This window comes from Podarcis raffonei, chromosome 6 (assembly GCF_027172205.1).
Source record: "Podarcis raffonei isolate rPodRaf1 chromosome 6, rPodRaf1.pri, whole genome shotgun sequence".
Classification (NCBI taxonomy): Eukaryota; Metazoa; Chordata; class Lepidosauria; order Squamata; family Lacertidae; genus Podarcis; species Podarcis raffonei.
Window position 1 is genome coordinate 78,963,358 of NC_070607.1, and position 13,266 is coordinate 78,976,623.

General features: G+C 46.1%; 1 protein-coding gene and 1 long non-coding RNA gene across 6 annotated transcripts in view; one reads left to right on the forward strand and one right to left on the reverse strand.

Moving 5' to 3' along the window:
• Nucleotides 1-13,266, reverse strand: part of SULF2 (sulfatase 2) — a 193,667-nt gene that overhangs the window by 89,576 nt on the left and 90,825 nt on the right. The window contains exon 1 of one of the 3 annotated variants that reach the window (XM_053394191.1): nt 11,676-12,183. The exons of 1 other annotated variant lie outside the window; for it this stretch is intronic. The gene's annotated coding sequence lies outside the window, so the exon portion shown is untranslated. Of the gene's footprint in view, nt 1-10,830; nt 10,991-11,675; nt 12,184-13,266 lie in introns of those variants that run through there. One more of the 3 variants, XM_053394192.1, reaches the window with a different exon arrangement.
• The window catches only part of LOC128416437 (uncharacterized), a 147,888-nt gene that overhangs the window by 24,407 nt on the left and 110,215 nt on the right, over nt 1-13,266 (forward strand). The gene's annotated exons all lie outside the window — the stretch shown is intronic.

The window sequence follows — 13,266 nt, forward strand, 5'->3', positions numbered from 1 at the left end:
ATCAGTTCAAGGAATCAATGAGTCAATTTTTGATAAAATTCCTTGCACACTGCCTTTATAAGGGCTGACAACAAGATCTAATGCGATGGGAATCAATTAAAAGTGACGCAAGGAGAATCTGTTTTTTTCTGAAGACCAGAAGTGGCTGAGCAGAAGGGGAAAAAACCCTAGCACAGCAATCTTTGCTTTGTGAAATTAAGTTAGCATTATGTTCATAAAGCAATAACAACAAGCTCTCACCTTTTCTTGGTAGGTCATTTCTAAGTAAATATATCTGCACATCTTTGCTACAGATTCCTTTTGCACTGAAAAGCCTTGATTAAAAGGGTTCTGAAGCTGTGACAAAGCTATTGGTCTGAGAAATTATGACCAAGTTTGCAGCAGCAATAGCAAAACTGAATTGCAATAGTGAACTGGGAGCTGCATATCTCTTAACCACAGTGAACAAGGAGAGGCTTACTTCTGAGTAAACAGGCATACGATTCTGCTGCCATGTCTTTCTGGCATGAGCACATAGGAAGGACCTGTGATGTGACAGGGCAGTAAGAGAAACATCACTTACCTTGAGCAGGTTCCCTTGGGGGGGTTTGATAATTCAATGACACCAGTGTCTGTACAACCTTAGATTTAATTTAAGGGGTGATAGTAGAACAGTAGTTCAATGTTAATGAAAAATAAAATTGCTAGAGCGTGGCTAAATTCAGAAGGGGGTGGGGGAGAGCTTCTGGTCTCACTGTGCAGAAAGCCATACCAGCTGTTTTCACAAGAACATTACAAGAACAGCTAGTACAACTGCACCTCATCCCAGATAGTGCACTTGACTGCTGCTTCTGATTTATTTATTTTTACTGTTTAACATCACTCCTAGCTTTCCTGTAACTGAAAGACATCACAAGGAAGGAATGTTGCTGCTTTCAGGCTGCTGTCTTAAATAATAAGGCCGCATCTGCACCAACATAGTATTGTATTATTATAGTATGTTGTATTATTTTATTGTTGTTAGCCGCCCTGAGCCCGGCTTCGGCTGGGGAGGGCGGGATATAAATAAATTATTATTATTATTATTATTATTATTATTATTATTATTATTATTGGTGCTAGGGTTTGTGAGTGCCATATTGCCCTAAATTCCTGATAGGTCTTAGAATTTAATGCATGCTTGGAATGTTAAAATGGGCTACCAGACCATCAGCAAAGTCAGAGAGAGGGGATGCTCTGCCAGACGGAAAATGGGAAGGGTCCCTCCCTCAACTCAGTTAGTTTGAAAGACAAAGGAGAGTTTTGAGGCAGAATTTTAGAGCTGAGTTTAAGATGAGGTTTTGGCAGTGATGTTGCAGGCTGTAAAAGGCTGAATCAGAGGGTCAGCGAGCCATGGCTGATTTTTGTTTTGATCCAAGACTGCAGCTATGAGAGAAACAAGACCCTTTTGGGGTGTTAATGCTGTGAAGCCCTCCATTGTAGGCTCGGATTGTCTGTGTGTGTAAATAAACCTTATATCATCAAGGCACCACAGTCTCCACTGTGCCTCATTTCCAAAAGCGAACCCAGATGCCTGGAAATGCCTGGAATCTCAAAGAATGCTCAGAGATTGGGATGGCAGGTACCACTGGTGTTAAAAGTAGGATTTGTGTTTCCTGGAGGAAACCCCTGTGGACAAGGTGTGCCTGGATTCATGATGGAGGGAGGAAAGGCATTCATGGAGCATTTCAAGTTGATGCTTCAGCAACAGATGGGATGGTAAAGCCAGATGTTTGCAAAATAACCCTGCAGCGAGGCCAACTGTTTGAGCAGTGGATGGAGCAGCAGAACCAGTTGTTCAATGAAATGAAGCAGCTGCAAGCAGAGTGCATGAGAAGTCTGCATGGAGAGAAAAGTGTGACTCCATGTGATGTGAGAGCCTTGCCTGGTGAGATGCCACAAGGGGTTAAAAGTGACCCAGGAGCTGAGCTGAATAGCACCTAAAACAGGCGTCGGCAAAAAATTTTAGCTGTGGGCCGGTCCACTGTCCCTCAGACCTTGTGGCGGGCTGGAGAAGTGGCACCAGGAGGGGGGAGCTGGAAGAAGAGGCGAGGGGGGCAAGTAGTCCTCCTCCCCAGCCCCAGCACGTACCTTCTCAGGGGCTGCCGCTGCCACTGCTTCTCGTGGGTAGGCAGAGGGAGCTCGTCCGCTCCGCTCTCCAGCTCACAGGAGCACCAGGGTGGTGGCGGGGGCAGCGGGAAGATGAGCTGCGCAAAAGGGCTGGCTCCAGATAGGGGCTGCTTAAAATGGTGCCCAGCCAGCTCAGCCCAGCCCACTTCCTCCTCTAGGCAGGGTGGGGAGAAGCTAGGAGGAGGGAGGGAGGAGGCGCTGCTGCCGCGGTGTGTGTGTGGGGGGGAATGGAATTGTGCAGGGGGGGGAATGGTGCCACCCGAATGTACACAATCCCCACGCCGATCCATGGACAGTCCGCAGGCCGAATCCTGAAGGCAATTGGGCCTGATCCGGCCTGCGGACCTTAGTTTGCCGACCCCTGACCTAAAAGGAAAGAGAGAGATCCAGAGTGTGGATGGGCAGCTAAACGGCTTGGAATGTGAAGAGATGCAATCTGTAGCTGAAGGCGTTTGTTTGTTTGTTTGTGTGTGTGTGTGTGTGTGTGTGCGTGCGCACGCGCGCACTCTGGATGGAGCAGAGGAGCTGCCGCTAATTGACTTCTCTACTCCCTGTGAGCCTGCTGTGGAAAAGGAGGAATTGGAGGTGCCTGTGAGCATGCAAGAGCTGCTGTTGATTGATTTCTCTGCTCCCTGGGAGCCTGCTGTGGAAAAGCGGGAGCAGAAGAAAGTGGAAGAGAAGCTAGCACCTGCGGGAAAGATGGTGTTTTCCTGTGTGGACAACACACAGGAGCAGATTGAGGCTTGTGTGCATCCACAAGAGAAGCCTGAAGGGAAGCTGGCTCCTGCTAAATGGAGCAAGATACCCCACACAAACAATGATTTTGCCCCCGGAATGCCCCAAGATGATCTTGTGGCATGGCGACCAGTCCCTATAATGGGTGCAGTCCTTAAAAGCAGGCTCCAGCAGCCAGGGTCCTGTGAGTTTGGGAGGCAAGAGACATTGGGAGAGCTACGAGCTATAAAGCACTCCAGAGACGTTGGATGTACCGGTAACTGGAGAGGGGAATTCCTGGCCTCCAGCCTAGACTGCAAAATATTCCAGTGGCTGCCAAGACATCATACCCAGGTATTAAGCATACCTGGGCAACAGCAAGGATTGAACCAGCAGCTATAACCCTACTGAATGGTTCACAGACAGGGTTTGTGGTCATCTGCACTTCAAGAGAAGGCCAACAGCTGGGAGATATGAGGTTTGGGCACACACCTATGTTCCCCGATCTTCACAGTGACTTGATTGCAAGTTACTAGCCAGCTGATTTGCACTGTATACTGGAAAGGGAGCAAAAGTTACCACCTCTGCAACACGCCAGATAAGGACTCCATGGTAAGTCTACGGCTATGTGTTCCCCCTCCCTCACATTCCCCAAAAACCAGAATAAGAGGTTGGTATCCTCTCCTGTTTAATGAATGTAGCCTTATTATTCTGTTTCACTTTTCTCCCAGTAGGTACTCAACACCTCAGACTTTATGTATGTGGATACAGCCTTTGACGCAGTCTTTAAAGGCAATTCCAGATAGCAGTTTTCCATTTCCATTTGACAATTCAGAATGTATATTAGCACTCCAAGGAAACACAACACGTTGGCCTCAAAATGTTTTCATCTGGCACCTGGCGAGGTGCTGGAAAACACAATTAGATGAGGCCAGTTTTCACAAAACATACCAGCAGTTTCCTGTGCTGCTCAAACCAGAGATTAGGGCTAAGCTAAGCAGGAAAAGCTTTTGTGGGTGGCAGGAAGTAGTCATTAATTTATTTAAGTCACTTATACTCTGCCTTTAGCACCCCCCAGGCTCTCAGAAGAGCTTACCAGAAGTATCACATGACCTGTTTTGTCCTGTTGCTGTCAAGAAGATCCCTTATTGCTCTGTTGGCCTTCTCCTAATTCTTCTTCTTTCTTTTTTTAAATCCTAGCCTTGATTCCTTCATGTCCCATGTTCAGAACTTGCTCCAGGCTTGAGTCTCAGGAGCCTGTCACATATGGCCCAGCAGGAGATTGACAATTTTTTCAAATATGCACTGTGACCAGTGTACTGAAAACAGCAGAGAATTTCCTCTTTGAAAATGCTTTCTGGACTTTCCCAATGAGTCATGGCTGCTTCAAAAGTATTGCCTGCATGCATATCACTTCTGTTATGGAATTTGATTGGACACCATCCAATAAGACTTTACAGACAACACATATCTATGCTATGGCAAGCAGAAAGTTACCATGTCAGGTTCACGGAGTTTGCTGGCACTATTTCTTATTGAGAAGTGATACCCACCTAGGGAATTTAGGGTATAAATCAACCTTTTTCTTTATAGAATTTGCAACTGAGTGCATCTGTATGATTAATATACCCTTGGTGAGTACAAAGAGGAATTACTTTCTCTTTTAGCTCTCAAGTAGCTGGCTGCTTCTTTGAATGACATTTCTTACCAACCACTGAGTTAAAGTTTCAGCCTCTTCATCATTGTTGTTTTTGACCACACTTCTTTCCCCCTCAAACATTTCCTGGGAAGCAGGTTTGTCCTGATTATTCTTCCAAACAAAATATTGAGTCCCCATTATGTTATGCAACCCCAGTTGCCAGATCATTTTTCTTCCTTCAACCCATCATCACTATCGTACTTTGCTGTACACTTTTGCTGCATTTAAAATTAAATTGTGAGCTTGTTGAGACAGCTCTCATGGTTTTGATAAAATGCCTGTCTGTAGAATTTCTTGTTCGAGACCAAGAGAAGCAAACATAGGTATTACTCAAATGGTTTTAACTTACAGTTTCTTATGTGTATTTACAGCTGTTAAATTACAGTTATTTGCGAAAGCATAAAGCAGCATGCTTGCTTTCAAACATCTTTTACCAAAATAATTACTTTTCTGCTTACCTTCCCTACACAGATGTTTAAACTATTTTCACACATTACATCACTGTCATTATCAAAATAAGTACTCTCTAAGTATCCTTTACAACCAACTAAAAGCCTGCAATCAAAATGTGTTTTGCAAAATGTGTTTTGGTTGTAATAACTAGGCAAGAAAACTTAGGGTGGTTTTTTTTTAATGAAATAACCTATTTGCTCCTGAAATATGTGTTTGAATTTGACAGAGGCAGCCAACTGTCAACTCCATGTTGGTTGTAAAATCTAATTAACAGTTTCAAACCTCTCATAAACATGACACTGGAAGATGTTTCCACATTCAGAGTGGTCAAGATGTCATTCTAGAGCTGCAGTACTATTCAGCACAGAATTATATAGTACAGATTCCCCACCCCCCATGTATTATTGAATTGACAAAAACAGCAGCATGTCAAGTCAGAAGACCATGGGCTAATTCACACTACTAAACTGGTATGCTGAGAATGTGAGCCGTCCTAAGATCTACAGATGAAGGGTGGTATATATTTTTTAATAATGATAGTAATAATAATAATAATAATAATAATAATAATAATAATAATAATATAATGTGAACTGAACAGATCTATACAGCCCTTGGCAAGTGGCAACATGGTTGCATAATTGCTCCATTATATGTTCAACTTGCCTACTCAATTCACATTTATTGTGTCAAAGTCTGACCTGTTTCTGGTACACCAATTGACAATGACCATCACCAGCCTCGTAGGAGTTGCCCTGTGATGTGTGCAGAGGTGGAAATGCACAAAAATCAACTACAGACAATGAAACTTTGGCAAGACAGTTGAAAAGCCCAATTCATAATGGACTATGACTAGTTCTTATGCATGCCATGTAGTCTAAAGCCAGCAGAAACAGCAGCATCAGTGCACTTGTATGGCATGGTTAATTGTGGTTTATGCCGCAAGCTGGACATCATTATGCAGGAACTGTGTGACAATGCCAAGTGAAGCATTTACCCACTTGAACCACATTCTCAATTTGATTCCATAAACTAGGGAAGGGGAACATGTGAACCTCCAAGAGTTGCTGGACTCCAGCTCCCATTATCCCTCATCATTAGCCATGCTGGTGAAAGCTGGTGAGAGTTGGAGTCCCACAACATTGGGTGTGTGTGTCACAGGCTCCCCATGTCTGCTGTGAACATTGGTTGTTTCTCTGAATTTTCATTGTATTTCTCTATTGGCCATTACATAGAAAGAAGCCAAGGAAATACCCAAACAGAATGAATAGCAACTTCTCTTCACATTTAATATAGTGCAATAAGTGAACAGGATGCTCAGCATCCTGTGCCCTGAAGGTTTCCACAGACCAGGCTTATATTGTCCAAGGGAAAAGAATAATCTGCTCCATTTTATGAGAATAAAGCAAGACCCACAGTCTCTTGCAAATTAAGGATACAAGCTTGATTATCCCCACTTAACATACAAGCCCCATTGGGAGACAGAATGGACTGAGCCCAGTCTGAAAGTTGCTGTAATGTAGTAAAGATGGGTGGTTTGGGAACCTATGGCCTCTTTCTGGAAAGAGTTTTATGCAGAGTGAAACAGCACCATAGGCTTGAACTAGATGCAATTGTTTGTCCAGCTCACAGAAGAAAACAGAAAACAGCTAGAACACATCTGTGTTCGGATGACAAATCCTAGGCCCAAAGGCTCAAGAAACTGGATACATGAAGAGTGTGTATGTAGGGTGGGGTAAGATAAGGCGAACAATTGATATATTTAAACTGCAGGGAGGTAGACCCAAATTGAACACCAGAAAGAAATCATTGGTTTAGATTGTTGTATTATTATATTTTGTCAGCCACTGCATGCTCCCTTTGCAGCAGGAGGACAGGATAGAAGATCAACAAACAAATCAACCAATGTAGAAACAGCGCTTATATGTTTTTAGGAGGAGTTTGGAAAACTATGTCAATAACTCTTTAGGAACAGACAACTGGACTGGATTCATTTAAATTCCCTACTTTTACAGAATCCTTTCTTCTTGCTGAGGAATCTGAGTGATACTGATTGTGGGGTGTCCACTATCCCCATTGCCCTGTGCTAATACAGAGAATGGACCTAGAACATCTCCAATATCCCACTATCATCATTGCACTGCAATGAGAGGCCAGTAATTGCGGAAAGCTTTTGTCTTCCATGAACTTTGCCATCCACAGTGGATCTTCTCATCAAAAAGCCCAATAAGCTTCCAAGGAATACAAGTGTTTTTAGGAACAGTCCAAAGACTGCTGAACTGGGGGTTTACTGAGTCCCTGTTGATTATATTATTCTGTACTATGCATAGCAAAGAACCTTCATTTCTAAAGGTCACCCTGAAACTACAGTAAGCCTGCAATTTATGTAGGAGTTACCTTCCGGGGACAACGCCTAAAGCCAAAAACATGTATAGTCAAAACACACTGGGTGCCAAAGCCCCCCCCCCCGACACCTGCCACCTTTTAATTTTTTTTATTATTTATTATTATTAGTATTATTTTGCCAAGCATGTATAACTGAATGTGCACATGTTAAATCTGTGTAAGTTGTAAGCTTATTGTACTCTCTTTTGGGGTGTGGGGGTGACTGATGCCATTTGAGTGTCAAAGTGTTCCCTACTTAGGCAATAAAATAAAAACAAGTGCCTGCAAAAAACACACTTGCCTTTTCATTTAGATTGCTATTTTCTTGCACACTCCTGTTTCTCACACTTCAGTTGCCTGGAGCGAAACCATCACAAACCCAATCAGGGATCATGTAGTAAATGGGATGACATCACAACATGACATAGCCAGTCAGACTTGCCTGAGCCACCTATGTAAGCAATCCAGGAAGCAGCAGCAAGGAGCGGGGAGGGGAATGGCAGTAATAAATATGGGAAATACCACTGCCAAAGGATTGAAGAAAATGCAAATAGACGCACAATCAAAGCAATATTTGAAATATCTTCTACCCCGACCTTCAGTTTATAGCCAAATATCAAGATCGGGTATATCTGGCGCTGCTATAATTATGTATCATGCAATCTTATTTATAATGCAAGTGTTTGTTCCACAAAACCAAACTGTTTTCAGAATGTCTCCACCCCCAGTGCCCCAAACAGCTGCTGCAGCCTCTTCCATCATTTCAGCTTCTCAACTATGTACTAGCAACTTTGCTGGAAGAAGTCTGGCCCTGTTTCCATGTTGCCCAAGAGACAAAACAACTGCAGTTACTGGAATATGAGCAATCTGTTATGAGATGTTTCAGATTGCCTAATGGAGGGTTAGTAGCAGAAATAAAGCCTAGGCAGAAGGATGAAGAGTTAAATGCTGTATATGAACGTGCAAGTGCTGGGATAGCTCAGTTGGTAGCGCATGAGACTCTTAATCTCAGGGGTGGTGGATTTGATCCCCACATTAGGTGAAAGATTCCTGCATCGCAGGGGGTTGGACTAGATGACCCTCATGGTCCCTTTCAGGTCTACAATTCTGCAATTCTAAGAAAAGGGCAATCAAAATTAGCAGGAACTGAAACAACTCAGTGAGGAAAGGTTACAACATCTGGGGCTATTTAGTTCCAAATAAAAATAAGATATGGGGCAATGTAACAGAGGTGTATAAAATTATGAAGAACATGAAACTAGAACCCAGGGCCATCCAGGGAAGCTAGCAAATTAATGCAGGATAAATCTACGTATCAATGGCCACAAGCTACGGTGGTTAAATAGTACCTCCATGATAAGGCAGGGGCTAATGCCACCATGCCCTTCTTATGGGCTTCCCATTGGCATCTGGGTTGCCCCTGTGGGGGGAAAATGATGCTGAACTAGAAGACTTTTGGTCTGATCCAGAAGCACTCTTACATTAACGGGAGGAAAAATACCTGGGCAGGTAGATAAGGAATAAGGCATGACAAATAATGTGATAGAAGATCAAGCTGGGAGGACCAGGTCAAATATATTGGTTAGGTGGATCAGAACTGCATAAAAGCAGCAGCATGTTAGCAGAAAATAATCACATATCCAACTGAATCTGAGTTACTATTGTTCCTCCCCAAATTCAAGTTTTGGAAAGCACGTTCTTTCTCACTCTCACACTTCTTCTTCACTGTTAGCACTCAAGGTGAATTTTGTGATGCTTTATAGCATGAGTACCACAGGAAACAAATATTGAGATTGTTTTGACTCAGTAATGCAGCTGATCTTGAAAAAGTCTAAAAGGAAAGATCAATCTTGAATTCCCTTTTAAGACCCATTTCACACACATACTGCATAAAAACAAAGACTTTCCCTGTTTTTAAATAGTAAGCATCTTTACTGGGAGGCAAGTCTCATTTAACTCTTTGGTAAAAAAAAATTAGGATTGGGGTGCATGGAAACATCTCCTCAAACTATAGCCTAAATATAGGCAGAATACAAGGCAGCAGGACATCTCCAAATATAGGCCAATAGGCAACAGCTTGCCCCTGCTGGGTTTGGCACAGCTGTTGATTATGCCAGATGCGTTAACTGATCAAAAAATGCAGAATTTGTCAGGTTTTAAAAATCATGAAAATAAATCCGTACACCAAATTCATTCCTTAGCAACCATCCCAATGAAACAGGTACACTGATTGTTGCATTGCCAGTTCTGCAATTTCTGCTGGAGCTTGTGCATTTGCCTCTCACCCCAGCCCCTCAGTACCTCTACTCTAATACAGATGTTTTCAGAGTGAGGATCTTTGGTTTCGCACATGGCCCCAGAAAAAACAAAAGGTAGCTTTGCGAATCTCAATGGAAGCTGGGTTGGCCAACATTTCCCCCCAATATTACACTACATATTACATCAACTGAAAAGTTCACTTCACCATTTCATTTAATAGTTCATTGTGTGCATACAAACAGACGTTAAGATTAGTATTTCTGAACCTCTTATTTAGACTGTAACACTACTATAGTGGATTTTCCCCCACCTCCCATTTGGTGAGTCAAATTCTAAAGTATGACAACAGACCGAAATCTCAAGTCACTGCTAATGATGACAGCTGAAGTTCTTTCAAGCAGTCCAATTTTACGTAGCTGAGCTATTGGGGGGCGAGTATACCTTTTGTGCAAATGTCTAACTTTTCATCAGAAATACCTTCCCCACTGAATACTCCAAGCAGTGAACATTGCAACCAGAAATGACTGCAATCAGAATCTATACTATCCAACCTTGTAAAGAAACACAAGAATGTATTTTAATAATGCTGACAGAAATCTTAAGTGTTACCTGGAAGCACCTTCACAGAAATAAACGATCATAACTGTTTCTTAGACCCAAGTTGCATGACTTTGGCTGTTACACACCAAATGCATCAACCCATAGCTGGCATTTCAGCAGAGCAGGAAAAGCTAGCCATTCTCATGTTAACACTTCGTCATTTTTCCAGTATGCGTTCCAAAGATCTCAGAACCCACAGGTAAAACCTTCCTTTTACAGAGTCTTAAGTTTAACCCCTTTTTAAAAAAGCACAGCTTCGCTACAAATAACTGACTGCTCAGAAAGTTTATACACAACCAGCACTGATAAGGTTTCCATCCTAAGAAGTCTCTACAGTGCCTAGCAGTTGTGAATATGGGACCATGCTCCTTATGGGGCAGTGATGTCCAAAATTAAGAGAGTCCCTGAAAATGAGGCGGCACCCTGACAACCAAGCACTTCGTGTTATTTATAAAAACTTGGGGAGGGGTCCGCACCATAGCCAAAGTGATGCACAAACTGACATTTCAGAAGTCTGACAAATGATGCATTTGCAAAGGCAAAGAAGTCACTTGGGGTGTTGCTTCCTTTACCTCTCTAGCCTTAAGGCTCACTGCCTTTTAAAAAGTACTCCGGCGGGGCTAAGAAGGCATATCCCCGTTTTTTCGCAGTGACTTGCCCGTGGCTTCCGAGGAACGCCGCGCATGTCTGAATGAGCCATCCGGGCGAGTCACCGGCGGCAAGCAGAACTCTTCGTCTGCTCCGAAGCCGACTCAGGCGCACTGCACTTCAGCGGAGAAAGTTAGCACAGCCGGAGCCAGGCGTCTCCAAGCGACAAGTCCACAAGTGATAAGCAGGCGCGCGGCGAGCAGCCCCAAAGCGCCGCCAGAAGCAGGGAAATCCGGAAGGCTAACGACACAAGAACAAGCAATGCCTCCGCTCCCGCCGCTCCTTGGGCAGATGCTTCCCCTCGCCACCCCCTCTGCTAACGCGAAGCGCCGAAACATCAGCGGTTCTTTTGCAAGCGGCTCTCTGCCGCCTTGAGCGCGCAAGTCCCCCTCCCTCCGCAGCGCTCCGAACATAAGTTGGGAGATCCCTCCCGAACCTCTCCGGCTTCCCTCCCCGGCGCCTCCCGCCGCCCACCCCAGCTCAGCTGCGTCGGGGACTCAGGCCCGCTGTACCGGGCAGAGATCGGGGAACCCCCCTTCCTTCGCAGCCTGCACCGCCTCCAGGAAAAGAGGGGCAGCCGGACGCACAACGCCAGGCAGCCCCGAGGGGGGGGGGCAGCCGGCGGGGCTCTCCATGGGCGGCGCCCCGCTGTCCTCCTGCAGCGGCTGCGCTCGGCTCTCCCGTTGGGTGGCTCCGTGGCCCCGCGCTGCGCGCCCGCCTGCTCCCCCAACCAACCCCGCTCGGCCGCCCAACCTGCCCGCCAGCTCACCTGGCCGGGGCCGGAGGTGCATCGGCAGCATGTCCCTGGTTCTCCCCGCGTCAGGAGCAGCTCGCCCTTCCAGAAGCAGCAGCAAGTGCGGCTGCAGGCGCCGCGGAGCTCGGCCGGACGCCCCGGCATCGCCTCGTCTGCAGCCCAGGCGGAGGCTCCCCGCGCGCCGCGTCCCTGCCGGAGACGGAGTGGGCGCCCTCCGTGGCGCTTCTGGGGTCGCTCGGCTCTCCTGCCCTCGCCGGGAGGCGGAGCACGAAGCGGCGGCAGCGGCTCGGCTGCTCGCTCTGCTTTGCCGGAGCAGAGGAGCTCTCTGGCTGCCCTCGACTATTGCGCGGGCTGCGCCAGGCGGCGGCAGCAGCAGCAATAGCAGCTGGGCTTAGCTGTGCAACGCGGGGCCAAGTCCTTGGCGCGCGCAAGAGCTGGGCGCTCTTCTTCCTTCTTGCTTCTCCTCTCTCTCCTGCTGCCGGTGCGATTCCGAGCCGGGCAGGAGGCGACTAAGCCCCGGCGAAAGGCTGCGGCTGGATCCCATTTCAAATCAGAGCGCGGAGGGAGGGGCGAGCGGGGAGGGAAGGGAGAGACGTGTGGGGCGGCCTTTATGGTGTTGTATGTGTGTGTGTGTGTTTTTTGTAAGTTAATTTCTTTCCTGGAGGATCCTCCTCCCCAGCCTTGACGCAATCCCCGAGCGGTTTGGAGGGGGGGGGGCTTGGAAACCTGTTCCACCGGCCCCCACCATTTGTTCAAAGTCCAAGTAAAGCCGCGGCGGCGGCAAGTCATCACCACGCAGCGCTTCACCTTACCCCAAATAAATGCTTGGGTATATACATCCCATCGCAACCCATTCATATGCACATTGACACACTGACCCGCAGACTGCTTTGCAAAGCTGTGTGTGTGTGTGTGTGTGTGAGCGCGCACACACCCACACCAAAGAACGATGTCAGAGACACAGAGATTCAACAAAAGAAGCTTCTTTCTGCCACCGGAAGCGAAGTTGGGTCTTTCTGGCTAACTAGGCAACCCGCTATACACCTGCGCACCTACCTAACTCTCTCACTTTAAGGGTGGGGAAGATAGCTGGAAGAGAGAAAGCGCCCTGAACAGAGCTTGGCTGTCGGCAGCCCATAATCTTACCTTGACGACAAGAAGGGAGGGAGTTTCCCTCCTGTTGTTGGACGAAAATAGCTATTAAGATATGCAAAGCACTAGTGCGGCTTGCTTCTTGCCAGTTTCCGCGGATTCGCTTTGGAACTGCACCCGAAGTAGCAAATGAAGGCGAAGCTCAAGGAGGCAAGCTGCAAATTGTTTAATTGACAGCAGGCTGGCTCCTCTCTTGTTAAAGGGCCAGGGTGGTGGCAGCAGGTCGTTAAAGAAGGGAATCTGAACTTTCTCCAAGAATGGGATGGATTGGAAAAATTAGGCTCTCTTTACGGTGTTGCCAGATGTGGTACCTAATTATACAGCATGAGCATAAGGCTCCTCTGGGTAGAGAGATGCAATAATACAAGACTGGGCCTGATCCTGACTGAAGCCTCTGGGCTCTGGCAACAGGAATAAACATAAAACAGTAGAGCAGGTTTGGTCCTGAAGATAA